The sequence below is a fragment of the Oryctolagus cuniculus genome, chromosome 8, assembly GCF_964237555.1.
Source record: "Oryctolagus cuniculus chromosome 8, mOryCun1.1, whole genome shotgun sequence".
Taxonomy (NCBI): domain Eukaryota; kingdom Metazoa; phylum Chordata; class Mammalia; order Lagomorpha; family Leporidae; genus Oryctolagus; species Oryctolagus cuniculus.
Window position 1 is genome coordinate 131958417 of NC_091439.1, and position 23409 is coordinate 131981825.

The following is a 23409-nucleotide window of genomic DNA, read 5'->3' on the forward strand; positions in this document are numbered from 1 at the left end:
GGTCCCAGGAACCCTAGACCCCCTCAGTAAAATGGAAGTCCTGGAGGATAGAGCAGGCGGCACGGTGGCTCTGTGCCTCTCTCCCCACCCCTCCCTCTCCCCGGCTGGGGCAGAGACTGCAGACTGCCTGACCCGGCCCTTGGGTGCTGCGCCGGTCCTAGCTGCTGCTGCCACCCAAACCGGCCAGATCTGTCTGCCCCTGCACATCCCTCCATGCCCAGTGTCAGTGAGACCCCTGACTAATCCTCTGGCTGCCCCCGACTCCCCTTCCTCGTTATGTCCCAGACAATGTGCAGGCTCCTCCGTCAGTCAGAGTCAGAGTCCAAGGCGCTGTCCACCAGCTGGTCACCTTCCTCTCCACAGTGCAGCAGGACATGAGGCCAGCGGACGGGAGGTGGGCCCACCATGTCTCCAGCCCAGGGGCCTGGCAGCTCACCCAGCCTCCACACCCTGTACCCCCTGGTGCATAAAGCCCCCTCAGTGGCCCAGGGGCCTCCCACCAGGGTGACGGGTGTCTATGGGGCCAGCAGCCCTCTGGACCAGTGAGGCTGGGATTCAGTGTGCTTCCAAGTTCCAGTTCAGAGCAGTGCACTTTGGGACAGGGACACCCAGTCCCACTCCACTGCCACCCTGGGTCGGGGAACTCGGGACCCACCTGGCCACGGCATCCTTCCTGTGTAGGGGCTCAACTTCCAGTGCTCGCCACATTCCAGATCCACTGTGTGATCTGAAACACAGGCCATCCCATGCTCGCAGACCTCTGGGCTCCTGCTGCCCACCCCAGCACCTGGGACACACGTGGACAGAAACACCTGCCCCTGGAGAGGCCAGATCTTTGCCAAGAAAGATGTCTTAGGGACATGTCTGTGTCCACCTCCCACCCCAGCACCTGGGACTCACTTGGCCATAGCACAGCCACTTGTAAACACCACCACTGGGCCTGTGCTGGGACACACTAGAGTACTTGCCACCTCACATGCACCTGGGGCCCACCTGCCCAGAACTCAGGGAGGGGCACTGTGGGAGGACATGACGCCATACCCATGAAGCACCTTGGGCTCCCACTTCCTATGGGTGCGCTTACATGCACCTGGGGCCCACCTGCCCAGAACTCAGGGAGGGGGACTGTGGGAGGACATGATGCCATACCCATGAAGCACCTTGGGCTCCCACTTCCTATGGGTGCACTTACATGTACCTGGGGCCCACCTGCCCAGAACTCAGGGAGGGGGACTGTGGGAGGACATGATGCCATACCCATGAAGCACCTTGGGCTCCCACTTCCTATGGGTGCCTCTGAGACCTAGCTAGACAGAAAAATCCATCATATGCTGGGGAGCCAACACCCGGGACAGGAAGCGTGTGGTGGGACGCCTGTCCTCCACCACCTCCCATTCTAGCACAGTCACAGAGCTGGAAAACACCCAGTACCATCCCCGATTTGGACACATTGGTACTCCACACCCAGCCTCTGACCTGGAGCCCACCTCCCCAGAACACTGGAGTACCACGTAGAGAACACCCTTCCTCTGGGTAAAGGCCTTGTGCCCCCACCTCAGTCAGAGGTGGTGCATTTGCTGGAAACCACCAGCCCTGTGATGGGAGGCCCTGGTGATCCCACCTCCCATCAGAGCACCCAGGACACCCCTGGAGCTGAAAACTCTGTTGTTGTCACGGAAGACAGCACCATCCGTGCTGTGACTGGAAATACTCCTGCTGCGACACAGGCCGCTTGGACTCACCTAGCAAAGCGAAGTGGAGCTGTGCAGGACAGCACCGTGCACATGCAGGGAGAAAGCTCCTTGTCCCCTTCAGGCAGCGCACCCCAGTGGTCCACCCGGTCAAGCTATTACTGCTCAGCTTGGAGCCACCAGCACTGTTGATAAACACATGTGTTTGGAAGCTCCTGCTTACAGCAACAGTGTGTGTGCTGTGGGCTTAGGGAACAGCTGCTGGGGCATGCTCTAACCTGCCTGTGCTTGAGAGGGGCCATTGGCCCTCCCACTTCTCCTGTTGCTGGTCTAAGTGTCCAGGGCACAAATGTCCCACTACAGTCCACTCCCGACAAAGAGACTATGATTGTTCCCCTGGGAAGAGGCTTGAACGTTCTAACCAAAATGTAGCCTCTTTTCCTGCAGAAGCTGAAGTTCAAAACCTTAAAGGGAATGTATTCATCAGTGTGTGCATAAGGCAGGAGCAGAAGAACACAGTGAGAACACTGGCGTCACTCATTCCCCTGTGGAGAGCAGGAGAGAGCCACATGGACCACAACCCTGCTTTTCCTGATGTCACTGTAGCCTCGCTGACCCCAGAGCCGGGCCGGTTTCCTTGTTGCTGGAACAGACGGGAGGCCCCCTGCCGCTCACAAGCGCTTCCATCCTTTAGCCCATTTTGCCTCTATGGCCCTTGTGATTCCCAGACCCTCTCTTAAATTAAATTCGTGTCCTTGTTCCTCAGCCGCTACTCTGTGTCTCTGCTGTTTGCCTCCACTGTGCAGGAAGACTTGACATGCGTGAGCTGTGACAAGCTGAGCCAGACCCTGCCATTGCCCGGTCCACAGGAGAGGGATGTGCCAGTGACTCGGAGCAGCCCCCGCTGACCCTGAGAACTCTGATGGGAGTGACAGCGACAGCGACCGGGGAGGGGACCCCCTTCCCTCTGTGCTGGTCTCCCAGCATGTGGCCTCACTGGAGGCAGAACCCGAGTCCTGTGTGGTAGGGCAGCACACTTGCTGATTCTGCTTGGTCACAGCATTGACTGTCCTGTGTGCATTTTCTTCCCCCGAGCACAGGCCAAGCACCCTCACACATTCCTGCTTCTCCCAGAGAGGATGGGCTGGCATCAGCCTCTTGCATCTAGAGAAACCAAGAGAGGAAGAGCTCAGATCTCCTCTGTAATTACAGAAAATTTGAAGTAATGGAAAAATTATCATGTTGCTTAAAATTATCAGAAAAGACTCCTTTAACAATTGATCACATTGCATCATGTTAGTCTAAACACTGATTTGTCAACAAATCCCAGGAGTTACAACTACAGCCCGTTTTAGCTGACCCAAGAGTTCTGATGGGTGCTCACCAGCCTTAACTGCCCAGAGTCCCCTGTAAACCATTTCACACCCAGAGAGCAGTTTTCAGATGGGGAAAGCATGTCCTCAGCCTGTAACACGGTTCAGGAAACACGTGTTCAGTGATGACTCCATACTGGAGCCTGAAGAGCTAGAAGAGAGACTTCCCTTGGTCAGCGTAATTCGCAATGGAGTGGGCGAGACAGATGTCTTGACCCAAATTACAAATGGGGGCAGAGAATACGATCCTGGGAGCAGGTGAGAATAGCATGACTTGCTTTGGGGGGTGATGCAATAAGAACTCAACATTCAAAGAGAGGGGAATATTCCGGTGGACAAGGGTTATCTGCAACTGATCCCAGGGCAACAGCATGTGCGAAACAGGGGAGGAGGAGAGAGGAGCAGCCAGTGGACAGCGCAGAGGTGGGCACGTGTGCCTGAGAGCGAAGTTAAAGCTGAGAGGTACACCTGCGGGGTTCGACAAGGGCGGAACATGGACAAACTGGTACACCACGCTGGGGTGTTTGTCCATCTTCCCGAAAGCCTGGGGTCATAAAAGCACTGTAAGCAAGACTGTGTGTCGGTTTTAGAAACCCCCTTGTGACTGTGTGCCCGAGAAAAGGTCGTGAGGTTTGTGCAGTAACCCAAGCACAGATGGATCGCTGAGGTCTGGGTGCGCAGGAACTGATGGGATAGTGAGGAGCAGAGAGCAGGGGAGGTGAAGGCAGTGACCGGAATGCAATCCTGTCGTTTGCAGCAAAATGGAAGAAACTGGAAAACATCACATTTAGTGAAATAAGCCAGTCCCCAAAGGACAAATACCATACGTTCTCCCTGACCTGTGCTAACTAATAGAGCACCTAAAAGGTAATCTATAGAAGTGAAATTGACAATTTCAGATGTGATGAATAAACTGCCCTTCTCACAGCTGTTGTGGAATAGTTTTTTTAAATATATATTATTTGTTGAACTCTACTTAGTATAGAGTTAATCTTATGTGTGTAAAGTTAATTGAAAATAGATTTTGGTAAAAAATAAGAATGGGAATAGCAAAGAGAGGAGAAAGAAGGGTGGGAGTGTGGGTGGGAGGGTGGGTACAGTGGCAGAATCACTATGTCCCTAAAGTTATATTTATGCAATGCATGAAGTTTGTATACCTTAAATAAAAGGTTTCTGGGGGAACATTTTAAAAAAGCATATAACTGTATCTGTGATAAAAATATTTATTTATCTACTTGAAAGACACAGAGAGAGGGAGAGAGAAAGAGGGAGAGAGGGAGAGACACAGAGAGGTCTTCCATCTGCTGGATCTCTTCCTAAATGGCCACAATGGCTGGAACTGGGCTGGTCCAAAGCCAGGAGCCGGGAGTTTCCTCTGGGTCTCCCATGTGGGTGCCATCTTCCGCTGCTTTCCCAGGTGCATCAGGAGGGAGCTGGATTGGAAGTGGAGCAGCTGGGACTTGAACTGGTGCTCACAGAGGATGCCAGTGTTGCAGGAGGCAGCTTAGCCTGCTGTGCCAGCCCCTGAATTACTCTTTCTTTTTTGCTTTGTAATTTCCAATCATTTAAATATTAAAGAGCTGCTACGTTTGTACTTAAAGCTTTATTTTGTATTGTTGTATACAGCTGTTACACGGTTCTTGTCCTTAAAATCAAACTGAATAAATAATTTGATAAAGTAACTGTTTGATCCATTGCACTTCCGTGCTTCCCCTGCGTCTCTGTCCCTCTTCAGCACTAGCTGCTGCACGTGCAGAGAGCAGGGAATGAGAATCCTGCCTCAGTCCTGCACAGGCTGTGCTCACTCTCTGCCCAAGAAGTCTCATGAAGTGCACAGTGTTCGTTCTTACCTTCCTCCCAGCATCCTAGGCTTTAATGCTTTGTACTCCAGACAAATATAATTCAAAATGAGCCAAACAAAGCCTGAATCAAGTTGAAAACCATTGGTGGGCGGAGCCAGCACTGTGGCCAATTGGCTAAAGGTGCCGCCTGCTGTGCCTGCAGTGCTGGCATCCCATATGGGCACTGGTTCAAATCTCAGCTGCTCCTCTTCCGATCCAGCTCTCTTCTATGGCCTGGGAAAGCAGTAGAAGATGGACCAAGTCCTTGGGCCCCTGTACCCCACGTGGGAGACCGGGAAGAAGCTCCTGGCTCCTGACTTTGGATTGGCACAGCTCCAGCCTTTGTGGCCATCTGGGGAGTGAAGACCTCTCCCTCCCTCTCTCTCTCTCTGCCTCTCCTTCTCACTCTGTGTAACTGTAACTTTCAATTTAATAAATCTTTAAAAAAAAAGAAAACCATTGGTGGACACAATGACCCCATAATTAACCTCAAAGAGACTCTGACATTCCAAATTACATGTCACATCAGCAATAGGTATTGTCAAGTTTTCCTGAACCACTTTGTTATTTTATGTGACCATGTACACATTTGTAAAAGAACTTGTGCAGGATTGTGTACAACCTGAATAGACTTGGTATATCCTGCTTAGAGCACTTAGTCACTGAATCAGTAAATATTTTTATGGAATCACTAGTATTCCATTTTGCTCACCTCCCTCTAGTCCAGATAACAGGCCTCAAACTATTCCAACATGAAATGCAGTCTTCAACTGCTTCTGTTGGAACAAAATTGAACCAAAGCCAACAATCACAAGGAAAACTGTTAACGTGAAACCTGAAAGAGGGAAAAGGTCAAACCAGCAAGTGCCAAACTCCCCCTTTTATGAGGCAGAGGTCATTAAAAAATCATCTATTATTTTTCACTTTATGTTTCTGTGTGGGAGCAAACTGTTGAAATCTTTACTTAATGTATGCTAAACTGATCTTCTGTATAGAAAGAGAATCGAAAATGAATCTTGATGTGAATGGAAGGGGAGAGGGAGTGGGAAAGGGGAGGGTTGCGGGTGGGAGGGACGTTATGGGGGGGAAGCCATTGTAATCCATAAGCCGTACTTTGGAAATTTATATTCATTAAATAAAAGTTAAAAAAAAAAAAAGCAAGAGACATCATGACCCCAGCAAGCTCAGGCCAGGAAGGCTCCATGTGTCTCCACAGAAGACTGTCCAGCGCCCTCGTGGGAAATCGGCAGAGGTTTGTTCATCAGGATCTCACTAGAGATAGAGAAGATGAGCGGGAAAGTGAAGGCTTAGATAACAGAACACCTGAGGACATCAGCAGCCTTGAGCACCTCTGAGGATGACAGAGAAATGACGTCACTGTGCCAGAAATGGGGCAGCAGGGTGCGACTTCATTACAGAGTTAACACAGTTCTCTGGAAGGCTATTGTTACACGCAAAGTTATGGATCTCTGGGATCTGGGATCTCTGAACGTAATTCAGTGTCTCACCTCCGTGGAGGAAGTATTTGATCGAACAGCTCAAAGATGCCATCGCCAGTGTCGCTCCCCGTCTTCGTGGAGGAACGACACAGGACCCTGCGCTGTTCTTTTGTCTGCTCGGCCCTCCCCGGGTTTGCTGCTGGTTCTTCCCGGGTTGGCTGCCGTCCCTTCCACCTCCGTGGAAGGGCGGTTCCCCCTGGCCACTTTCCCCACTTCCGCAGGGGAGCGGCACACCGCCAGCCGGCTCTCTCGGGGGCTGCACAGGTGTTCCTCTTAGATGTTCCTCTTAGATGTTCCTGGTGCATGTTGTCTCTCTCCTCCTTTATAGTCCTCCTCCGCCAATCCCAACTCGGCTGCCCACACGCCGAGTACGCTGCTCTCCTCCAATCAGGAGCAGGATCAGCTCCTGGAGGTCATCACTCAAGTTGGCAAGAGGCAGCTGCGTAGAAGCTGTTTCCTCCTCTCCCAGCGCCATATTGTGGGAGAGCAGATGCATAGAATAAGTCTTAATTCCAGTAATTTAGTCTAGTCCAAGTTGCTCCCCACACGCCAGGAATTGAGAAGAACCTGACACTCAGGTAGCAGGCACCAGCACTCCATGCATAACACATTGCATTTGCATAACACACTCTATGCATAACACACTGCATATGCACAACACACTGCATACGCATAACACACTCTATGCATAACACACTGCATATGCATAACACACTGCATACGCATAACACACTGCATATGCGTAACACACTGTATATGCATAACACACTGCATATGCGTAACACACTGTATGTGTAATACACTGCAGCTGGGCTGGTGTTGGAAGAACATTCATCAAAGAAGCTCACACAGTGAGCCCTCGGCTGCCCTGCCATCAGGAAGATGCCTGCTACCCCGGCGCACTGTCGCCTTCCTCCCCCGAGCAGTCTCCGTCGCCGAAGCACTTTTCGTCTTCCCCCAGCAGCTGGGAGCTCACGGAAGAGGAGGAGGCCGAGGACCAGGATGACAGCTCCTGTGTGGCTCTCCCGTCCCCTCACAAAAGGGCCCCCCTCCAGAGCCGGAGGCTTCAGCAAGCCAGCAGCCAGGAGGGGAGGCTCTGGCCCCGGCCCCCTCTCAATTACTTCCACCTAATTGCCCTGGCATTAAGAAACAGTTCCTCCAGTGGCCTCAACATGCAGCAGATCTACAGTTTCACTCGACAACACTTTCCGTTTTTCCGGACGGCTCCGGAAGGCTGGAAGAACACCATCCGCCACAACCTGTGTTTCCGAGACAGCTTTGAGAAAGTGCCGGTCAGTATGCAGGTCGCGGCCAGCGCCCGGCCCCGCTCCTGCCTCTGGAAGTTGACTGAGGAGGGACGCCGCCACTTTGCCGAGGAGGCCCGCGCCCTGGCTGCCACCCAGCTGGGAAGTATCCAGCAGTGCATGAGCCAGCCAGATATGATGCCCTTCCTCTTTGACCTTTGATGCCACAAAGCGAGTCAGCCCCTGCGTTATTAAAGTTGCCCCCAGCAGCCTTGTGTGGATATGTGTGTGTGGTCTCTGAAGATGGGGTGAAGGGCAGAGGTGCAGTTCCAGCTCAGGGTGGGGAGCAGCCCACGCGTGCTCCCAGGCAGAGGCCACACTTGTCTCGGAGGAGGAGAGTCGTCGCCCTTCGCCAGACCTGAGCGAGTGCCCGTTTTCTGGATTTTGAAGATAATCTTGGGAGATGCTGGCTTGTGGCAGGCAGCCCTGGGAGCACCACCTACTTGTTCAGCTAACATCGTTAAGCTGCTACTTAACGAACTCATAGGGCTTCAGGGCCCCTGGACAGTTGCTGCTCTGCGCTGTGGTTAGCTGTGACAGGGGTAAGGGCAGGTGGCCAGGCAGCGGGGGGTGGGGGATGGGGGGTGGTTTAGGGGAGAGGCTACCTTTGTTTGGAATTTTGATCAATAAAGGATAATATGAAGAAAGTGAGCGGCGGTACCCACGTCGGGGTGCTGATGTGACATATGGATGCTGCTGCTGTTCTGCAGGGGGAGCCCTCTCACAGGAAGAAAGCCACACTCTGAGACCGCCAGAGCGAAGTGCAGTAGATAAGGTAACACGCAGCTCCTCTGACTGCTGTCCTGTCATAATCATTGTCATCAGCTTTTGCATTCTCTAGAGTGGAGCAGCCAGGACTCAAACTGGTGCCCGTATGGGATGCCGGCACTGCAGGCGGCGGCTTTAACCGCTACGCCACAGTGCCAGCCCCTGCCTGTCTGTTTTTGTCTGGAATGGGCATGACTACACTTTTTGAATGATACGTATTCTTTCATCAGGAACAAAGATGCCGTTAAGGTGGCGTAAGCCATAGAGGTGACTGAGTTAGTTTCTATCAGTGGCTGAAATTGCTCCATAGGGGTCAACTGGGCATTTATAGCTATGTAGACAGAGGTTAATCCATTTACACAACATTATACATATATCTGCATATATATATATTTATACATTATATTTTAGTTAGGAATAAAGTACTGTGATTGCAAGTACTCAACTTTGCCATTAAGTATCAAGATGCAATTACAACAGAAATGAGAGGAAATTTTAACAAGATGTTTTCCTGCACATCAATACAATTTTCTTATTTATTTATTTATTTGACAGGCAGAGTGGACAGTGAGAGAGAAAGAGCCAGAGAGAAAGGTCTTCCTTTGCCGATGGTTCACCCTCCAATGGCCACCGCCGCCGGCGTGCTGCGGCCGGCGCATCGCGCTGATCTGAAGCCAGGAGCCAGGTGCTTCTCCTGGTCTCCCATGGGGTGCAGGGCCCAAGCACTTGGGCCATCCTCCAAGGCACTTATGGGCCATAGCAGAGAGCTGGCCTGGAAGAGGGGCAACGGGGACAGAATCCGGTGCCTCGACCGGGACTAGAACCCGGTGTGCTGGCGCCGCAAGGTGGAGGATTAGCCCATTGAGCCACGGCACTGGCCCATCAATACAATTTTATAACAATGCATGTCCTTTCCAATGTGTTGCGCCAGATATCTAGGGTCCTTTCACAGATACCAGTGGAAACAGAGACTGGATTGGTGTGCACAGCCTCTGTGGCCACTGCAGGCTCCCATGAATTCACTCAGTTTCACAACCGGGGTGGTCACTAAGCCTGGAGCCCATGACCATGGCTCACAGAAGTGACCACACATTTTAAAATAATATAGTTTGAGCACAAGAAAAAAATTTTTAAAAACTGGCAAGATGATTCTTACCAGCTCTAGAAAAATATTTATAATTGCAAACAAATCTGGGCACAATCAAAATGTCCATCAACAGTTAAACTGGACAATGGAATGCATTCATTTAAAACCATGTAGTAGTATACGCTTAATTAGTGACAACTAATTTTGGCCACTAAGAAACACATGGCTGGATCTCAAAGCTAATGTAGAATTAAAAAGTGTCATGTGGGCCTTGTATTGTGGCTTGGGCCCCTGCATCCACGTGGAAGACCTGGAAGAAGCTCCCAGCTCCTGGCTTTGGATCAGCTCAGCTCTGGCTCTTCTGGCCATCTTGGGGGTGGACCAGCATGTGGAAGATCTCTAACCTCTGTCTTGCTCTCTTTCTGTCTGTAACTCTGCCTCTCAAATAATAAATCTTTTAAGTGTCATGGAAGAATGCACCTGTATGAAGAATTTTGTGCATAAAGGCTGGCGCCGCGGCTCACTAGGCTAATCCTCCGCCTACAGTGCCAGTATCCCGGGTTCTAGTCCGGTTGGGGCGCTGGTTCTGTCCCAGTTGCTCCTCTTCCAGGCCAGCTCTCTGCTGTGGCCCAGGAGTGCAGTGGAGGATGGCCCAAGTGCTTGGGCCCTGCACCCCATGGGAGACCAGGAGAAACACCTGTCTCCTGCCTTCAGATCAGCGCAGTGTGCCGGCCGCAGTGGCCATTGGAGGGTGAACCAACGGCAAAGGAAGACCTTTCTCTCTGTCTCTCTCTCTCACTGTCCACTCTGCCTGTCAAAAAAAAAATCTATTTGTCCACACTCCACACCGAGGGAAGGGCTAAGGGGATGGGAAGCTCTAACTGCTACAGGAGGAGGTGGGGAGGGGAGGGCTGGCAAACAGGGACACCTGGGTCCCCCCCCCCCCATCTTTCACAGAAGGCACAGATACATTATTGCTTTCTATGTGAGGCTACAGAGGAGCGCAGAGAGGAACCGGAAATAGAGTATAGGAATCCTGCAAAGTACAAAAGAAATCTCCAAACTTAATCTCTAAGGCTACCAAAAAGGCAGGGTGGGGCGGGGAAGGCAAACAGGGAACAGAAAGGAACAAAGAAGCTGAGAACCGAAAAAGACCTGGTGCGGCCAGGGTGTGCATGCCACTGCCTCTCTGCAGGCACAAGAAGACTCAGGTGAACACACAAACTGCAAATAAGAGGGGTGTGCTGTGGGGCATCGAGGAAGGGAGTGTGAGTGTGGACTCTGAGTGGGGCGGCTGTGTGAGTACCAGAAGCAGCCGGCAGTTCCCCCAGCGGGAGGCCTCCTCCCTCCTGGTTTCGCCAAAACCACTTCTGGGATCAAATCAGCTGCTGCTGCTTGCAAGCAGGATCCCTGCCTGGGAAAGAGGACCCAGGCAGGAGGGAATGAAGTTAGGAAACTTGGGATGAAAGCAGGGCCCACAGCAGTGGTTCTTAGGAAACCGAATGTCAGGGAGCCCAGGGTGATGGAGAAGAGGCATGAGACCTGAGTATGAGTGTGTGTGTGTGCGTGTGCACACATGTGTGCACATGCATGTACATGTTTGCTGAGATCACTCAAAGGTGAAGGGGTCCTGGGTACGTGGTCCTCCAGGACATCCTTGTCACTCTCGGTAGCAAAGCTCACCTTGCAGACGGGACACTCCTTCACTGGTGGCCTGGCTGGGTCCCCAGTGCTGCCCTTGGCCAGGGGACCCACTGCAAAGCCACTGGCCATGTCATAGAAGGCACTGTGCAGGTCAGTTCTAGTGTTCCATGTGACTATCCTTTCCAACAAACTATTCTGTATTTTATGAATAAATAGAAGGGAAATGTTAAATAACCTGATCTGATCATTATAAATGAATTTGCCAAACTGTACCCCACAGGGATCTACAACTATAATGCGTCAGTTTAAGAGAAAAAAAATCAAGTTTAAAAAAAATACAAGATAATACTTCCCTGGGGGACTGAGAGGCAGGAGGAGCAAGGAAGACTTCCAAAATATTGTAACTCTGAATTCTGTAGACTTCAGGGTGTGTCCATGGATATGTAAGAAACACTGGAAATGTTTTCAAAATGTCTCTTCCGGTAACCACGGATTCGTATCACAGCAGTATGTAAATTCCTGTGAAAGTACCTACTGCTGTGCATTGCACATGTAAGAATTTGAAACGTGAAAACGAATCTGTGATTTGAAAAGCACTTTTCCCCAATGTATTTCATTTTATGTCATTAAAAAAGGTGGCAAGGATTTTTCTTCCTATCTTTTTTCAAAATATTTTCCCTTTTACATTATAGCTCCTGTATAAATTCTCTATTTTATTCCTCTCCAGAACTATAAAATCCATCGTATATTGCAAAGGTTTAAAAACTTCTTGAGGTCAGGGTCAGAAATGTATCGTACACAAGGAAAGCAAACGTCTGATCTCTTAGGGTCCCTGGTGCTATTTCACCTCTCACAGAGCTGGTTGCTGCAGGACACTTGAAAGATTAAATAACCTAATTCGTGGTTTGCTTGCTTACTGTGAGTACTTAGAGAAACTTTTATGCTTTCCTTGTTGGTCTGTAGCTATCACCAGTGCGATTCCAAACTTATTTTACAAAGGAACAATTACAAAATGCAAAACAAAAATAACATCAAGAAGTGTTTCAAGCCTAGATTAGAAGTAAGTCTTAGGGGCCGGCGCTGTGGCACAGTGGGTTAACGCCCTGGCCTGAAGAGCTGGCATCCCATATGGACGCCGGTTCGAGACCCAGCTGTTCCACTTCTGATCCAGCTCTCTGCTATGGCCTGGGAGATGCATAGAAGATGGCCCAAATCCTTGGGCCCCTGCACCTGCACCCAGAAGAAGCTCCTGGCTCCTGGCTTTGGATAGGTGCAGCTCCAGCCATTGCGGCCAATTGGGGAGTGAACTATCAGACGGAAGACTCTCTCTCTCTCTGCTTCTATCTGTGTAACTCTGACTTTAAATAAATAAATAAATAAATCTTAAAAAATATAAGTCTTAATTGCTCTAAACAGCACTCTGACCTCAGAATTAGCCCTTAAGGCATTCTGGTCTGGCTGAAAAGCCCATGAGAGCATTTCAGGCATGGAAAGCCAAGACACTGTGGCAAATAAATGTTCAACATGAAGGACCTCTGTGGATGAGACCCCAGTGGCAAAAGTGGCCACCAAAAAAGTATGTACTTCTCTTTGAAAGGAGGAGAGAACTTCCACTTTCCTTATGGCCTTGTCTAAATACTGACGGAGATTGTGGACTGTAAAGGTTTCCATAGCCTAGGGAACTCATGTCAAGAGCCTCGGGTGATCACCGACGTTGTACTTAAGAGTGTAAATTATTAAATTAACAACAGGAGTCACTGCACACTTACTTCCCATGTAGGACCTCTATCCTCAGTGAGTTACACTATGAGAAGTAACTGTAAAACTTGTTCTCAGTTTTGTATGTGTGGGCAAACTGTTGAAATCTTTACTTAGTATGGAGTTGGTCTTCTGTGTATAAAGTTAAATGAAAATGAATCTTAATGGAGAATAAAACAGGGAATGGGAGAGAGAGGAGGTGGGATGGGAGGGTGGGTATGGTGGAAATAATCACTATATTCCTAAAGTTGTACTTATGAAATTTGTACTCATTAAGTAAAAGGCTTCTTTGGTGGGGGAAAAAAAAGAAGTAAGTCTTGCTCCTACTGACATCCAAGTTTCTAGAGGCAAACAATTTTTCATGTGAATGCCCAAGGAAGGAGATGCAGCACCCCCAGAGTGTCCCTCCTCATGGCTGAAGGGATCCCCAAGAGACTCCATTAAGGATCCACTGAGCAAGCAATGCCCCACTTAGTACAACCCAAGACCGTTGGCCTAGTGTTGCCTTTATCAAACACCTGAGGCAATGAATAGCAATATTAGTAGATAATTAAATAGACCTCTTGCTGTGTGGTTTACAATAGTGCCTGGTCTGTATAGACATTGGGAAGAGAGGGCTATTCAAGCTTTATCACAGGCCACCCAGGGATCTTGGTCAAATGTAGATTATGGTGCAGCAGGTGCAGGGTCTCTAGTCTGCATTTCTAACAAGCTTCCAGGGGTGGCTCATACCTCTGGATCACAGAGAGCCAGGCTCCAGGCAGAGGAGGAGCCAACAGTCACAATGAAAGAACACCCACAGGCAGCAATAAAATTGGCAAACAAAATCTAAAAGAAAGATCGTTAGGGATCATTTGGCATCAGGCAAATTCCTTACAGCAAAGCTGAAGATTTAAGTGAGTGGGCCCAGTATTGTGGTGGTTGCAGTGAGTTAAATGGCTGCCTGAGATGCTGGCATCCCGTCTGGGTGCTGGTTCTTGTCCTACCTGCTGCTCCAGCTCCCTGTGAATGTGCCTGGGAAAGCAGCAGAAGATGGCCCAAGTCCTTGGGCTCCTGCACCCACATGGCAGACCTGGGTGGAGTTCCAGGCTCCTGACTTCAGCCTGGCCCAGCCCTGGCCATTGTGACCATTTAGGGAGTAAACCAGTGTATAAAAGAACTGTCTTTGTCTTTCCCTCTTCCTATAACTCTGCCTTTCAACTACGAATAAATAAATATTTTTAAAAATGTAAGAAATTGCAAGGATTTTTTTTTTTTGCTGTTTGCCCATTAGAATCACCTTAAGAACATTAAAAAATGTTGATTCCCAGGCCTCGGGACCTCTTAACTCACAATCTACTGGGAGACAGCCCCCCCACAGTGTGTCTGAGGCTCTCCGGGTCCCTGCAACGGGAGCTGTAGGTGATGAGGAGTTACTTCAGGAAGGCCAGTGAGTAGACCTATATTTCAGCGCAGGAATTGTCATCTTCGCCCACTCAACATTCTTTTTTTTTTTTTTTTAAGATTTATTTATTTATATGAAAGAGTTATATAGAGGAGAGGCAGAGAAAGAGAGAGAGAAGTCTTCCATCCGTTGGTTCACTCTCCAGTTGGCCGCAACGGCCAGAGCTGTGCTGATCCGAAGTCAGGAGCCAGTAGCTCCTTCCAGGTCTCCCATGCAGGTGCAGGGACCCAAAGATTTGGGCCATCTTCTACTGCTTTCCCAGGCCACAGCAGAGAGCCGGATGGGAAGAGGAGCAGCCAGGACTCGAACCGGGGTCCGTAGGGGATGCTGGTACTGCAGGTGGTGGCTTTACCTGCTACACCACAGCACTGACCACAAAGTATCATTCTTGAGTATAACTTTCATCTTAAAATGTCAGTTACCTTAGAACACAGGAGCTGAAAAGAAGACTTGAGTGTCAGTATAGCTTATCCCTTTCACTTACTCCAAAATAACGGAGTTGCCAGAAGCGACCTGTTCCCGCAGTCCTGGGCAGCAGGTGCTCCGTGGCAGCCACCTCCACGCTCAGGCGATTTTCTTCAGATTGCCACTTGCTACCACTTAATCCATCACCTGAGGGTAACTCAATGAGTTATACGTGGCTCCCATCCCGCTGTCAAAACCGACAAACAGGGCAACTCATCAAAACCGTGGGTTCAGAAGATTGCAAGCCTGCCTGCCAAAGACCCCACTGCCAGGTGTATTAAAGACTGCTTCCTGCTAAAGGGCTGGGCATCTGGTCTCTCTGTTCAGGAATCCTGCTACAAAACTGAGTTTGGCCAAGCCGTGCCCTGCGATTGGTCTCAGAGGCGCCTGCTGCCTGCAAAGTGAGACTGAAGAGGCCTGAGGGAGGTTCCCGAAAGTTCCTGGCCCTGTCCAGAGAACTGCTTGCATGCTGGGGCAGGCAGCTGGGGGTCCCGCCCGGGAACAGCTCTCTCTGGTCCAGAGCCCGGGTTGCGGTGGAGGCCTCCGGGACCCAAGCACGACCCAGAGCGAAGTGGTGGAGAGACTGCAAGAGAACCGGGCTGTGTTGGCCGTGTCGTTTTTTACTGCGTGTTTGTTAGGAAGAGAAGTTGATTGAGCAAACCAGTTTAGTGGTATAGTTGATTTCTGTCACTGAAAGATGGTAATAATAATTAAGGCTTATTTTTGCAGTTAACTAATGAGAATTTTTTGCTTCCATAAATGATTCTGCAGAGACTATTTTTGTCAAAAGGTTTTGACCTTTTGTTGGTTTGTAACAGTTACGCTGATCATGTAGTCAGCGGAGTCCCCCAAAATGCTGGCTAAACATAGGTTTCCCAAATGCTTGGTCTATCCCAGTGTTTCTCACTCAGTAGATGTGGGGTGGGGCCTGAGAATATTGCATTTCTCACAAGTTCCCTGTTGCTGTGATATGCGTGGTCTGGGGACCACATTTTGAGAGCCATTGCTCTGAAATTAAATTATATTTCCTAGAATATTCCCCTCAGACAAAATGGTGTCCTCAAATTTTATTGGGTAATTTAAGACACAAAACAATGGTTCTAAAACCCTTTTGTCCTAAATCTTTGAGTCTTTCGGATGTGATGACTAATGCTTGTGCCTAACACTATTAATGATTTTTTTTTAAAAAATTATTTATTTATTTGAAAGGCAGAGTTACAGATAGAAAGAGCAGGGGAAGGTTCACTCCCCAGTTGGCTGCAATGGCTGGAGCTGCACCAATCCATAGCCAGGAACCAGGAGTTTCTTCCAGATCTCTCACGTGGGTGCAGGGGCCCAAGCACCTGGGCCATCCTCTACTTTTTTCCCAAGCCATAGCAGAGAGATGGATTGGAAGTGGAGCAGCTGGGACTGGAACCAGTGTCCATATGGGCTGCCGGCACTGGAGGCGGCAGCCTTACCCGTTATGCCACAGCACCGGCCCCCTATTAATCATATGTTAATAACCATCAAAGTCTATCTTTGATGATTATAGATAGATTCAGCATGGACACTGACAGTTTTTATTTTGTTTTGGTTTTGTTTTGTTTTACTTTTTATGGTGGAGTTAGAGGAAGAGAGAAAGAGAGAGAGAGAGAGAGAGAGAGAGAGAGAGAGAGAGAGAGGAGAGAGAAGAAAGGTCTTCCATGTGCTAGTTCACTCCCCAATGGCCACAATGGGCAGGGCTGGGCCAGACTGAAGCCAGAAGCCGGGAGCTTCTTTTGGGTCTCCCATTTGCTGCTTTCCCAGGCCTCACAGCAGGAAGCTGGATCAGGGGTAGAGCAACTGGTACTCAAACTGGTGTCCCTATGGGATGCTGGCACTGCAGGCAGCAGCTTAACCCACCACACCACAGCGCTGGCCCCGACAGCCTTTTTTAAAAAAAAAAACCAAAAAAACCAAAAAACAAAAAACAAAAACAAAAAACAAAACTAATAGGGTGACCAACTTAGAGCATATTTAGCAAAATGAGTGTAATAAATAATGTACCCTGAAAAGTGCTTGTGGTTTACCTAAAATTATATATTTTTAAGCTCAATTTAAAGAGATAAAACAGGATAGACAAAATTCAGAAATTGGATATGGAGTCTGGAATATTAGGCTGCTCATCTGAAATGATCCGCATCATTCTGTAGCAGCAAAGACTCGAACCGGCACTCATATGGGATGCTGGCCCTGCAGGCCACAGGTTTACCTGCTGCACCACAATACTGGCCCTAAAGGGTTATTAAAAAACAAACGGTAGGTGACAGGGGGTGTCTGTGGCCTGCAAAGCCTACAGCGGCTCCCAGCAGGCTCTGCACTGAAGTTTAATGCCCTCTGTTCAGCAGATAATTCAACGATGGCCATTGGGCCCGGCCACTGATTGTTTCGAGGTGGCTGGGGTAAGAACCAGCTCGCACCCAGACATTTTGCCATCTTTCTTTGATTAACTGTTGTGAACCCTGTTCTGTATAGGACTTCACGAAATCAGTTGTTTTTCTTGAGCTCTCTATTACATCATTCAACATGCTGCACTTATTGCTATCCTTGGAATATGTATTTTCTAGGGTAAAGAATAGATCAGTATTTCAGCTCCTGGCTATGTACTTCTGTATATAATGTAAGAGAATATTTTTACAGGCAGTCTTCCCTAGCATCAAATTCTGCTTTGTAATAGGTGTTGGGGCTCCTAGTCTACCACATTCAACAGTCTGATAGGGATCCCCAAAAATACACCCATGCCTGGGTCTGGCAGAACAGTTTGAGCCCATCTCTGGGGAACCTGCATAAGAAATTGGTGATCTCAGTGGCCCCTAAACTCCCCTCCCTCACGGAGAGGGTTCATTTCCAGATAGGTGAGAGGTGGTCACCCACCCACTGGTGATGTGTCTGGGGAGCACCCACCGAAGCAACACACGTCACTCACAAAGGACAGTTCTCTTAGCTTTAGTCAGCTGAAGTCATCTTTCAAAAACAAGGTAAATAATTGGTAGTTCAGTCTGCAACAGTAATTTTAATGGGCAGCTCCTTCTGAAATGCCTGCTGGTTTTACTCATAACACCTGGTGGGGGGCGTTTGCATGCAGATGTATGGGTAAATAGGCCCAGGCTAACCCAGGAAGATTTAAAATTAGAGTGGTCAGAGTGGGGAAGCTTTAATCTGGATGCATGTGCTTATTTGTAGGGTAAATCAGAAAGGGGAGGATCAAGAGTCTCACTAAAAAAACCAATGTGGTGCATTTTTAATCAGCACACAGAGGCTTAGATGAATCAAAAATTGCGTCCTTACAAAACACAAGCAGGTGCATGTCTTTGCAGCTACAACTAAAGAACCAAGAGGACCTCCGTGTGAGCAGTACAAGTCCATCCCAAAGGTCACAAAGCCAAGAGCCCTGTGCATTAAAGTATCTGCCCTTACTGTAAACTGTGAGGTCACTGGAAAATTAATCGTGCACTTCTGTGCAGGGCTGTTTCCCCACTGAAGCACAACCTCAAGGGCTTCACTCTTGGACCAATTGTCAATTAGTCTAATTAACCCTCGCTGGTTTTTTTCTCCTTTCTACTTGATCCTGCTCCTCCTAACAACTGCAATACCTCTTTTTTTGTTTTGCTCTTTGCCTTGCCCCCAGACTTTTTCTCCACAGAAGGCTGAGCTACTTTCAGATTGCAGAGTTTCTTTAGGCACAGTGTTTGTAGAACAATGTAGCAAGGAATATTTCCTGCAAGCATTAAAAAAGTATCAGTTTATAGCCTGCAAATAGGCCCATTAGCCTAGTTGTTTCAAAAGTAGTAGCAACGGGGACTAGTGCTGTGGCCTTTGGGGTAAAGCCTTGGTGCCATCCCATATGGGCACTGATTTGAGTCCCAGCTGCTCCACTTATGTTGGGAAAGCAACAGAAGATGGCCAAGTGCTTGTGACCCTGCACCCACAGAGGAGACCCAGAGAAGGCTCCTGGCTTCTCCAACCACCCAACCCCCACCCCCACCAGCCATTGCTACCATTTGGGGAGTAAACCAGTGGATGGAAGGTCTCTCTCTCTCTCTCTCTCTCTCTCTCTCTCTCTAACTCTGCCTTTCAAATAAATAAATAAATCTTTAAAAAAAAAAAAGTAGCAGCAACAGCAGCCAAATTTGTGGAGAGGCTTTATTTGAACTCATTTTAAGAATGGAACTTTCTTTTGCAGGTTCCACATGCTGTTGAAAGTCTCCTGAATTCCAGTCAAACCAGCGTCTGTAAGTACACTAACATCCTATGGAATTATTCTTTTCCCTCGTTCTAGTCTCCATTTGTAACCCTGCAACTTAATCCTGCCACTCTACCACCTCTACTAGATGAGGGACCCCTTCTGCTACTTTTTGTCATTGATTTTTACTGCAGAGACTCGGCAGGAAAATACCAGAGAGGCGGTATTTGCTATGACAACGTAAACTGCATAGCAAGTCTTAATTTGGTTTAAGGTTTTTCCTGGCAATCCTGTCTTAGACTGTTACCTAAACCTTCCTTTCTTGGCTTAGGCAAAATAATAGTAGTATTTGTTTAAATTAGGAAAGCCTGGGGCATACCATTCGGCCTAGCAGTTAAGACACTAACTCAGATGGCTGCACCCCTATCAGAATATTTGGATTCTAGTGGCGCTCTGCTTCTGATTCCAGCTTCCTGCTAATGTACAACACCTAGGAGGCAGCAGGTGCTCCCTTGAATAGCCGAGTCTCTGCCACCCACGTGGGAGACCTGGATTGCCTTCCCTGCATTTGGGGGATGAACCAGCAGGTAGAAGCTCCAGGCCCGTCTCTCTGCCTCACACACACACACACTTAAAAGTTGGGTTGTCTTTAGAGTTTCCAGCATTTTATATATAATATAAGTTTACTCACCTAGGTTTACTGATAAAATAAGCTTGTATTATCTCTATACCACAGAATTTGTTTTTGGGGGAGAATGACCCAAGATGATGACTAGCTATTTAAACAATCTAGGCATAATTATTAAGAATACGTAGATATAATAAAGTTCCTAAGTAGGGATGAGTTTTCAACGCATTTTTAAAGATTTATTTACTTACTTGAAAGGCTGAGTTACAGAGAGGCAGAGGCAGGGTGGGGAAGGCCTTCTGTCCACTGGTTCACTCCCCAGACGGCCCCAACAGCCGGAGCTGTGCAGATCCAAAGTCAGGAGCCGAGAGCAGCTTCCTGGTTTCCTATGCGGGTACAGGAGTGCGAGGACTTGGGCCATCTTCCACTACTTTTGCAGGCCATAGCAGAGAGCTGGAGAGGAAGTGGAGCAGCTGGGACTCAAATTAGCGCCCATATGGGATGCCAGCACTGCAGGCAGCGGCTTTACCCGCTACGCCACAGCGCCAGCCCTTTCTATGCATTTGAACCTTCTTATCATGAAGAATGAAAAGTTGAAGTATAGGAAAATCTATAGAAAGAACAATTTAACACAGAAGTTAAAAAAAAATCTGGTCATTTGCAACAAAATGGATGAAGCTGGAAAGCATCATACTTAGTGAAATAAGCCAGTCCCAAAGGGATAAAAACATATGTTCTCCCTGACCTGTGATAACCACTAGAGCACCTGAAAGGCAATCTGTAGAAGTGAAATTGACACTTTAAGAGCAATGACTTTGAACAGCCCTTGTTTCAACTGTTGAGGAATGGTGATTATTTTTTTCATACATTTTGTGGAACTCTTTGCTTAACATAGTTAATCATATTGTATAAAGTTAATTGAAAATAGATCTTAGTGTGGGGAGCAACTCGGACTAGACTAAGTTACTGGAATTAAGACTTATTCTATGCATCTGCTCTCCCACAATATGGCGCTGGGAGAGGAGGAAACAGCTTCTACACAGCTGCCTCTCGCCAACTTGAGTGATGACCTGCAGGAGCTGATCCTGCTCCTGATTGGAGGAGAGCAGCGTACTCGGCGTGTGGGTAGCAGAGTTGGGATTGGTGGAAGAGGACTATAAAGGAGGAGAGGGACAACATGCACCAGGAACATCTAAGGGGAACACCTGAGGAACATCTGAGCAGCCCCCGAGAGAGCCGGCCGGCCGGCAGTGTGCCGCTCCCCCGCGGAAGTGGCAGGGGGAACCGCCCTTCCACAGAGGTGGAAGGGTTGGTAGCCAACCCGGGAAGAACCAGCAGCAAACCCGGGGAGGGCCGAGCAGACAAAAGAACAGCGCAGGGTCCTGTGTTGTTCCTCCACGAAGACGGGGAGCGACATCTTAGTTAAAAAAAAAGAGTGGGAATAGGAGAGGGAGGAGGAAGAGGGGTGGGGGTGTGGGTGGAAGGGCAGCATGGTGGGAAGAGTCACCATGTTCCTAAAGCTGTAATTATGAAATGTATGAAGTTTGTATTCCTTAAATAAAAGGTTTCTGGGGGAAAAACAATTAACTCTGACCTAGTGAAAAACTAAGGGGATAAAGATAAAGTTTTGCTTCCTCTGCACTTTACTACATGGAGAGTAAAGATACTGGCGACTATTAACAGACATAAATGTAACAAAAAATTATAAGACAGCAGACATTTAGAGACTTTATGATTTATACATGTGCCCATCTGCAGATTGCTGGTATAACACACAGTGCACAATTCCTCGTTTCCTTGTGTTCACTGGAAATTAAGGTCACTGCGAGTTAAGGATTTTTTTTAGAAGATTTATTTGTTTGAGAGAGTTACAGATAGAGAGGTCTTCCCATCCAATGGTTCACTCCCCAAATGGCTGCAATAGCTGGAGTTGAGCTGATCAAAAGCCAAGTTTCTTCCAGGTCTCCCACACAGGTGCAGGGGGCCGGGCCCAAGGATCTGGGCCATCTTCCACTGCTTTCCCAGGCCATAGCAGAGAGCTGGATTGGAAGTGGAGCAGCCGGGACTCGAACCAGCGCCCATATGGGATGCCAGCACTGCAGGTGACAGCTTAGCCAGCTGTGCCACAGTGTCTGCCTCTGAGTTAAGAATTTTAATTAGTGTGTTCAGGAAGAAAACTAAGGCTAAAGGTATGAAGATATTTAGTTTGTTGAAGGAAAAGGAGAAAATATTTTCTTTTTTGTTTCCAAGACCTGTTTATTCACTTGAACGGTAGAGTGGCAGGGACAGAAAGACAGATCTATCCTCAAATGGCTGCAATGCCTGGGGCTGGTCCAGGCCAAAACCAGGAGCCCAGAACTCCGTCCAGGTCTCCTATGTGGGTGGCAGGGGCCCAAGCATTTGGGCCATCTCGGGCAGCTTTCCCAGGTGCATTAGCAGGGAGCTGGATTGGAAGCAGAGCAGCCAGGGCTCCAGCTGGCACTGCAATACTAGTGCTGTAAGCTGTGGCTTAAGTCTCTACACCACAACAATGGCCCTATTTTTTTTTTTTTTAAGATTTATTTATTTATTTGAAAGGCAGGGGTGTGTGTGTGTGTGTGTGTGTGTGTCTCCCTCTCTGTCACTCTGCCTTTCAATTAAATAATAAATGAATCTTTAAAAAAAAATGAAAAGAAAGAAGAGAGCATTAAGTATTATAAAGGGTTACCTAGATGAGGACCGCTCTGAATAAGAAGATAGTAGTTGCTACTGTTCAAGGGTGTGACCTGCAAGTTGTTATGGGAGTCAAGGAAGCAGGTTCTTGAGAATTCTGTTGTCCCGGACAGCTTGTTGATTCTACCAACTTAGAAGCCGGGATGACAAACCTCACCTGCACTGTTACTAGAATTATTAGGGCCTCTGCATGGGCTCTTAGGATACACCAAAGGGCTGCCGACTCTCCAGGCCTTTCAGTTCTGGACAAACACATCGCCCTTGGCTGCCTCCTCCCTGCCCAGGGCAGTGTCTGTCTGCGCTCTAACTAATGCCTTTTGTTGCATTTGCACTAAAACCACTACTCAGGTTGCATGAGAAACTACAGAGTTCCTTGAACTTGGCAAACCTCTCAAGGGGCATTCCAGCTTTGCATTTAATTCTCTTAACTGGTTTAGTTTTAAATTGCCTGATATATTTTGCTGGTTACCTCAGAAATAGGGATACTCCTAAGATGTTTACAAGTTATTTTCTTGTTAATTACTATTGCCTTTTACAACTTTTGGCCCACTAATATTTTCAAGGCTGCTTGAATCTTGCTTCCAATGTAACAATCCTAATTAAGTCCCAAATTAATTCTTCTTGTTCTCAACTTGGTTGATTTTTATTTAAATCAAAACGTATAAATACATGCACATTATCTATAAATCTATCTTAAAAAGTATCTTTTTCTGTTTCCTTCTGAGGGCGTAAGTGAAATTAAGAGGGAGGAGATTTAAGTGACCAGTTTTGCTTTCTATCATTTGTAAAGCTTTTTTTTTTTTGGATAGGGAGAGTGGACTGTGAGAGAGAGGAGAGACAGAGAGGAAGGTCTTCCTTTTCCATTGGTTCACCCTCCAATGGCCGCTGTGGCCAGCGCACCGCACTAATCTGAAGCCAGGAGCCAGGTGCTTCTCCTGGTCTCCCATGGGGTACAGGGCCCAAGGACCTGGGCCACCCTCCACTGCACTCC

At 48.3% G+C, this 23409-nt stretch overlaps 1 pseudogene; it reads left to right on the forward strand.

Annotated features, from left to right (window-relative positions):
- The first annotated feature begins 405 nt into the window (after positions 1–405).
- Positions 406–7950, forward strand: LOC138843355 (forkhead box protein R1 pseudogene; annotated as a pseudogene).
- The last annotated feature ends 15459 nt before the right edge of the window (positions 7951–23409 follow it).